This window comes from Trichechus manatus, unplaced genomic scaffold (genome assembly GCF_000243295.1).
Source record: "Trichechus manatus latirostris isolate Lorelei unplaced genomic scaffold, TriManLat1.0 scaffold00288, whole genome shotgun sequence".
NCBI lineage: Eukaryota > Metazoa > Chordata > Mammalia > Sirenia > Trichechidae > Trichechus > Trichechus manatus.
In genome coordinates this window covers 1032585-1039965 of record NW_004444224.1, presented here as the reverse complement: position 1 = coordinate 1039965, position 7381 = coordinate 1032585, and positions in this window count along the sequence as shown.

Here is a 7381-nt window from a genome sequence, read left to right as displayed (position 1 = left end):
CTGTTTTTTCCATACAAGCTAGTCTTCCCCAACACTCTACCCATATGTTCTTCCCCCACAGCCCTTCCCACACTGCAGCTGTCCTCATCCACTTGCAGGCCTAAGGTTGGCTAATTTCCGCTCCCCAAGTAGCTGTTTTCCACCTCCTTCCACTGTGAGGCAGTGGCTGGGCAAGCAGGCTTTGAAGGTCCCTTGGGGTCAGGGACAGTTGGCACCTACCTAGGACTGGTGGCTGTGAAGAGAGGAAGGCGTTTTTGTTTTCAGTGAGGATGGGAGTGTAGGAGCACAGGAAGTTGGCTTAGGGGCATACAGCTTGCCCACCTCCCATGTCCATCTTCTCTCCTCCCTGGCGGACAACTCGAGGTGTCTGTTTTCCTTCTTAGCTCTACCATAGCTCACCTGGTAGGCAGGCAGGGGCCAGTCCTGTGCCCCAGCTGAAGGGGGAAGAGACTCAGAGCCTGGTGGGTGGGAATTGTGGAAATTAAATAGAGCATCCAGGCATCTAGAAGCCCTGGTTACCTTCCCACCAGCTTAGCGTCCTGTCTCCCCTCTTCTGGCCCCCACCTGGGACAGATGCCAGCGGGATTACTCACCCTCTCTACTGCTCCCCCTTTAGTGTCTCCTTCCAGACTGACTGGGAATGGGTCTTGGGGAGGCTAGGGAATGGGATGTTATAGTGTGTGAGTGTACGCATGATGTGTGTAGCATGTTGGGAGGCAGGGACTTTCTGAGAGCTGGGGTGGAGGTGGGGCAGAAAGAAAGCAGAGCAGGTCTCTACAGAACCTGCCTGGCCAGGGTGGGTGGAGCTGGGTGTGGCAGGCAGGAACCATTCCAGGTTTCAGAGGGGGAATATGAGTGTGAGTGTCAGTGTGTGTGAGTGTGTCTGTGTTTGTGGATTTGGAGGGTACCTGCCTCACCACCTGCCTTAGACTGAGGGAAATGAAAGAAGTAGGTGGAGAGGGACTTGGCTTTGGCTTCCCCAGCTCTTTTCAGTTAGAATTCAAGCTCAGGTATCCTGGCCAGGTGCCCAGTTCATAGGCCTCTGGTGTTCCCTGCACCAGGGAATGGTGGTGAGAGGCTGCTTTGGAAGCATAGACGCCTGGGTGACCCAAGCACGGCCCCTCCCCCACTACTCAGCCCAGTTGGGAGAAGGATCCTGCCCCCCACCCTGGGGCTATAAGTATGGTGAGCTCATGTCTAGGGCTGCCCTGGGAGGGTGGCTGGTTAACAGGGCAGGGGGTGGGGGGACTCAGTGCCAGCCTGCCAGCTCCTGGGTGCCCTGGTGTGGCTCTCTCCTACCCGGTGCCTGCTGGGACCTAGCTGTCCTCCTTGGGCTCCCACGCAAGGATGTGGGCTACAGGAATGGGGATGGGGTCAAAATCCCCATCCCACTTTTAGTCTAGGGTCTGGGGCTGGCCCTTGCTTCCTCAGAGCCTTACTTCTTTTTGTGGTAGACACTCAGCTCGTGGATGGTAGTGGTGGATGGGGATGGATGAAGGACCACTAAGCTTCTTGGTCAGGAGTGGTAGATGGGTAGGTGCAGAAACCATCCCTTTGGTGGGTAGGGGCTCTTTGGTCTTGGGCTCTCTTGGCTTATGCTTGTCTAGTCTGTGTCCCTTTGTCACTGGTGAGAAGAGGGGGTAGGGTAGGGGTCAACAGATTCTCTCCTATCCTGGCCTTCTCATAGACTTGGCTAGTCAAAGAACCAGAGTCTAGAAAGAGTCTCTTGGAGGAACCAGGTCTCAGCCCAAGAGGAGCACACCTGTGCATCACAGTGTTAATAAGGTTTTTCTGGCAGTAAGGGGAGGCCAGAAATGGGCTTCCTCAGAAGTAGTGAGCCCCCCATCCTTGGACTGTTCAGACAGTAGCTCTGTAACCATGGACTAGCCATTTTCTTTCTCTGGGCCCCACTTTTTAATCTGTAAAGCCTGGGGTTGTACCTCTAAGCCTTCCTCCAGGTTAGTGCTAGAACCTACTAGAACCTGCTAGAACCCACTGTCTGTTTCTGGAGGGGGAGGGGGAGGGGAAGCACAGGGAACAATGTAGGCATGGTCAGAGGGTTGGGCACCTCCGTCTCCTCCCTGGAAGCCGAGTTAGGTGCCTGCATTTTTACCCCATGTCAAACACCTCTGTCCCCCACCAGCGCCTGGCAGGGCTGCCTGGATTGAACACATCTGTGAAACTCAGGGAGTAGCATGGCAAAGAGGAACAACTGAGGACTCTGTAGTGGGACAGTTGTGTCTTCGGATCTCTCCTTTGCCTCTGACCAGCCTTAGGACTCGGCAAGGTGCTCTGTCTCTCAGACCAGACACCTAGCTCTTTGGATATTGGGCTGGGAGATTGGATTCCTGACTTGGTTCTTGCCTCTCCTTTCCAGCCCTCTCCTCCACCCTCATGTCCTGGGAATGTGGGCGTCCAGTACTTTGAGTGGAACCTGCATCGATATCCTTGGACACTGGGGATGGGGAAATAGGTGGCATTTAGGTTCTTGTCTGGATGGAAACTCTTGCAACCTCCACTTTACCCAGGTGTAAGGGGCTGTGGGAGTAAAGATTAGGGAGCCAGGGGGTAGGGGTGCCCATATGTACATATGACCTACAAGTTACAGTGGGGAAGGGGGTGCAGGGCATATGCAGTAAGATCCAGTGCAAGGCAAACTCACTGCTAAAGGGGCAAGGTGGGCAAACCCCACCTTTATCATTAACTGCGTGGTAACGATCATTATAAATCTGATTCCTACCTCGAAATGGATCCAAGCTTCACCTTTCCACATCTTCATGATCCTTGTTGCCTGCCACTTGTTTTGTGGCACTTCGTGTCTCACCCTAACCACCCAGAGTCAGGTCAGAATTCATCCCTGGTCACCCGGGGCCAGGTCATCGGGTACCAGCTGTAGGCTCAGGTGTCTGCACAACTCCGTGCACTTCAAACCAGCCAGCCCCTCTCTAGCTGTCACAAACTAGGACTGTGTCCTTCTTTATTGACTACCTGTGCAGCCTTTTCTCTGTCACCCAGCCACCCAGCCACCCAGCCACAGATGAACTGCCTGAGCAGGCCTCTTTGTTCACTAGCCACTCAAAGCTGGTTCCTCACGAGTTAGGACTCTGCCCTTACTTCTGCCTGAGCAGCCCTCCTCTGAATTAGCCACTCCAAGCTAAGTCAGAGTCTCATTGCCCCTTGTGCGTTCGTTAATTCTCTATAACGGCTTACAAAATTCATGGAGACTATTGCCTATACTTACAATTTCCCATTTATTATAGCCAGAAAGGATACAAGCGAAGAAATGCTCTTCAGGCAAGGTCTGGGAGAGTTCCTGGCATGAGGTTTCCATTGTCCCCAGGGAGGCGCCACACCCTCTCCTGTGCCATGGATGTTCTTTCCAATCCAGGAAGCCCCAAAAAGGGAAGCTCCAAGCTCCAGGGTCCCTTAATTATTGGGGCCTTGATGAATATGCATAATGGGGCCTTAATGCATAGTTGCGATCTATACAATCGATGAATATGCATGACTGCATTGTACCCCCCCTTCCCTTCTTGAGTCCTGTTGCCAGGTGATGAGTTGGGGGCTTCCAGCTCATTTGCACATGTTTAAGTGTTGCCTGGCTATTTTAGAAAACAAGACATCTTGATTGCTGGGGAATTCCAAGGGCTATTTTCAGGAACCAGAGAGGAAAGGCCAAATCTAGTTCTTTGTTCCATACCCAGGTTCTTTGTAGGACGCAGAGACCTTTAATGGGCAAGGGGTCTGAAGAGGTCATTGCGCCCATCCGTCTGCATCCCAAGAGGACTACCCTTCCCTAGTCTCTGATCGAGCAAAGGAAAGGAAAGCCATTTGTTTAAAACACTGTCCTTTCAGAGATCTGCCCCTATCACAGACGTTTTGGCTTCTTGTCCTTGCTTCCATCTTCCCCTCTGTGGCCAGAAGTTCTTTCAGAAATCAAACCCAAGTGCCTTCAGGGCATGTCTAGTGCTGCCAGATCTGTCCTCAATAGAGATGAGGAACAACAGGTGCCCTCTTTTAGGTGCATGTCTGGATCCTGTCCCCTCCCCACCTTTTCTTCTTTGGCCGTGTCACCCTGGGGCCTATGGTGCTTTCTGCCAGCCCTGTCCTCATCTCTGCTCTGCCTCCTTTCACCACCCCAGGCCTGAAATAGCTGTTACTGGGCTGTGGTGTGGACCAGGATGCAGCAGTGCAAGAAGGAAATGGTGGTCACAGCTGAGCGCCATCTGGTCACTGGTCTTCAGGACGCACCTCACACGTGGGTGCTCGCGTGTGTGTCCAAGACCTTGTCAACCCCTCTGCCTCCTCTCAGTGGGGGGATGGGGAGGAGTCTGTTCCTAGTCTGCATTTTGGCCAACACCAGTCTCCCCCCACCTCAACATATCCCAGGACCTTACTCCCTCTGCTTGTTGCCAGGTTCTGAGTGTATTTTTTCCAGAGGCCTCTGATTGTTGCCTTAAGAAACCTGATCTCAGCGCTCATACAAAAGCTGGGGCCGTCAGAGGAGAAACCCCTTTCTCTCCCCCTCTGTCCCTAATGCTCCCTCGCCATAACCTCCCTTGCTTTGGATGCTGGGTATGGGTTCCAGGACCCTGCTGCCATCACCTAGGCAACAGGGGGCTTTGGTTGCCATGGTGATCAATGTGGGAGAAGCTGGGCAGCCTGGACAAAAGCCCCCACATTCCCCCCAGCCCTCCCCCCAGCCCCCTTGGGATGATACTGAGACACATTCCATTAATTTTATTTCTGAAAGGCCTTTGGAGGGAGGAGGGTCTCCTTTTTGTGATGGGCTCTCTCTTCCCTCCCTCTCTGCTCTCTGGCCTCCTTTTAACCCCAGATAATCCATGGTTGGTTTGAGCAGGGGTCTGAGTGTGTGTGCTTGTGTGTCTAGGTGGGTGGGGGCAAGGTAAAAAGCAATGGGACACATTATCTTTCTATGGCACCTCGCCACCCCACCCCCCCAACCGGCAGCTCCCTGCCCTGCACCAAGTCTGGACTTCCCTCCCCCTCTCATCATCGTCATCCCTCTGACATTTCCACTTGTTGATCTCATCCAGTGGTCCCCTTCCCCCACTCTCTTCCCTGGGAACGCTGCCCACCCGGGAGACCCTCCAAACCCCTGATTCCTGAGGCTGATTAAATAAGGGGAACTTCTGCCCTTCTCTTTGCTCACCTCCCATCGCCCCCAGCCCAGCTTCTCCAGTACTTGGAATCGTTCTCTGGGGGTATTTGAGAGAACAGCAGACAGGGGTCTCAGCAGTTGGGTTAAGTTTTGGCCCCTGTGCTTGGTGGACGAGGGAGGAGCATGTTTTGGGGCTTTCTGGGCACCCTGACTTGGTTTGGTTGGGGTGGGAGAGATGGGCCAGGGGAGCAGCGTCTCTGTTGGCTCTTTAATAAGTAGGGGGCTCTAGGCTGAGTAGCTCAGAATAGTTGGGAGGGGATAGCACCCTTGTCTGGTTTGAAATATATCGGTAGGGGAAGCAAAATGGCATTAGCTTTGCTCCTGGGTGTCTGAAGTGGAGGTTCTGGTCATGTGTGTGTTTGTGTGTGTGTGACTTCTTTATTTAGTCATCCAAACAAGTGTTTATTTATACTATCTCTTTCTCCAGTCTCAGAGGAAGTGTCTGGGATTGGAGTTTGAGTGATCCTGAAGCCAGAGCTTATCAATTGCTTAACTAACTACAAGCTAAGCAGTTTATAAAGCACTTGAAGTAGGTATCATCATCTTCCCTACTTTACTGATGAGCCTACCAGGCTACAAAGTACAGAGAAGTGAAGTAACTTGCCCGTGGTCACATAGCTCGTCAGTGGGAGAGTTAGGTTTCGAACGCAGATCCTTGGATGCAAATCCTAGGCCGTATTTGCTGTTGGCTCTGGCGAATGTGAGTATTCAGGATGAGGATGAGGATGTGGAGATTCTGGCTTCTAGCGTCTGTCTAGATTCAAATTCACGCTAGTCCTTTCCCCCACACCTCACTCTGTGACCCACTTACTCTCTTTGAGCCTCCTTCTGAAGTTCAGTTTTTAAGAGGAGAACCAGAAAGAATGGGCTGGAAACACAGCAAGAGAGATACAGGTGAGACATCTATGTTGAGAGGTAAGCCAGTAGACTGAGTTCTCAGGAGAGGAGGTAGAAGAAATCCAAGATGTAATTTGCAGGCAAAGGGATGACCAAGGACCTGTTTGTGGCAAAGGTTTTTAGAATGGTTTAAGGTTGGTTTAAGATTATGACTCTGTCCCCTAAGTGTGCCCCTGTTCCACACTTGCCTTGACATAGTGATATTGACCGACATCGCCAGCCCATGGATTGCGTCCAGATAACTCTGTACGGAGAATAAGTGAATGGATTTAGCATTGATTTCATCTCCTCACAGTCAGCGTAGTTTCCCTGAGAGTCAGAGAAGCATATTCATTTACTAGGTTGGTATCAGTTACTTGCTCTATTCCCATGGGAGGGTAGGTGTATACAAATATATATCAATCATATTTATTATTCTCAGGTTGCTGGCGGTTTAGTTTCGTTGGAGGAAATGTAACAACTATACCAAGCAAATCCGTTTTAGTGCTTAACATAATCGACCTCTCAGCAGCATTTGACTTGGTTGATTGTCCCCACCTGGAAACACTCTTAAATTTGGGGCTGCCGTGAGCCTGCAGTCTTTGGGCACCCCTACTCCTCCAGCCTCCCCTTCTCAGCTCCCTTGCTTGTTGCTTTTCTTCCAGATACATTTCCATATTGGAGTTCTCAGGAATTTGTCTTGGGCGCTTTCTTCTCTTTGTTATTTCCGTCCTGTCCCTAGGCGAGCCCTTTCATTCCTGTGACTTTGAACACTGTTGAGACCTCCAGCTCAGACTCACCTCTGAGTCCAGGCTTCTCACGTCCAGCTGCCTACTTGACTGCCTGTCTCATGGCCCTGGACTTGGCACATTGAAAACAGAACTCATTGTCTTCCTCTCCAAACTTGCCTCTTTCCCAGTCTTCCTCACCTTATTAATGGCACTCCCCTCCATCCCTCTGCTCAGGCCAAGGATTCTTGACACTTCCCTCTCCCTCAACCAGTCCTTCATTAGGGCCTGTTGATTCTACCACCAACATAGGTCTCAAACATATCTGTTTCTCACCCCCCGTCCCCCTCAGGGGTGGATTAACCAGTAAGCAAGGTACTCACAGGCTTAATTGTGTTTACTCACTAATCTGTAGTGGCCAATTTCACATGAGTGAAAAATAAGTGAAATTGGTTATTACAGATTAGTAAGTAAGCAGAAGTAAGCCTGTGAGTACCTTGCTCATTGGGTAATCTGTCCCTGCCACTGCTGTACCCTGATCCAGGCCTGGACCACTGCAGTAGCCTCCTGACTGATCTTCCTATTTCTGCTTTTC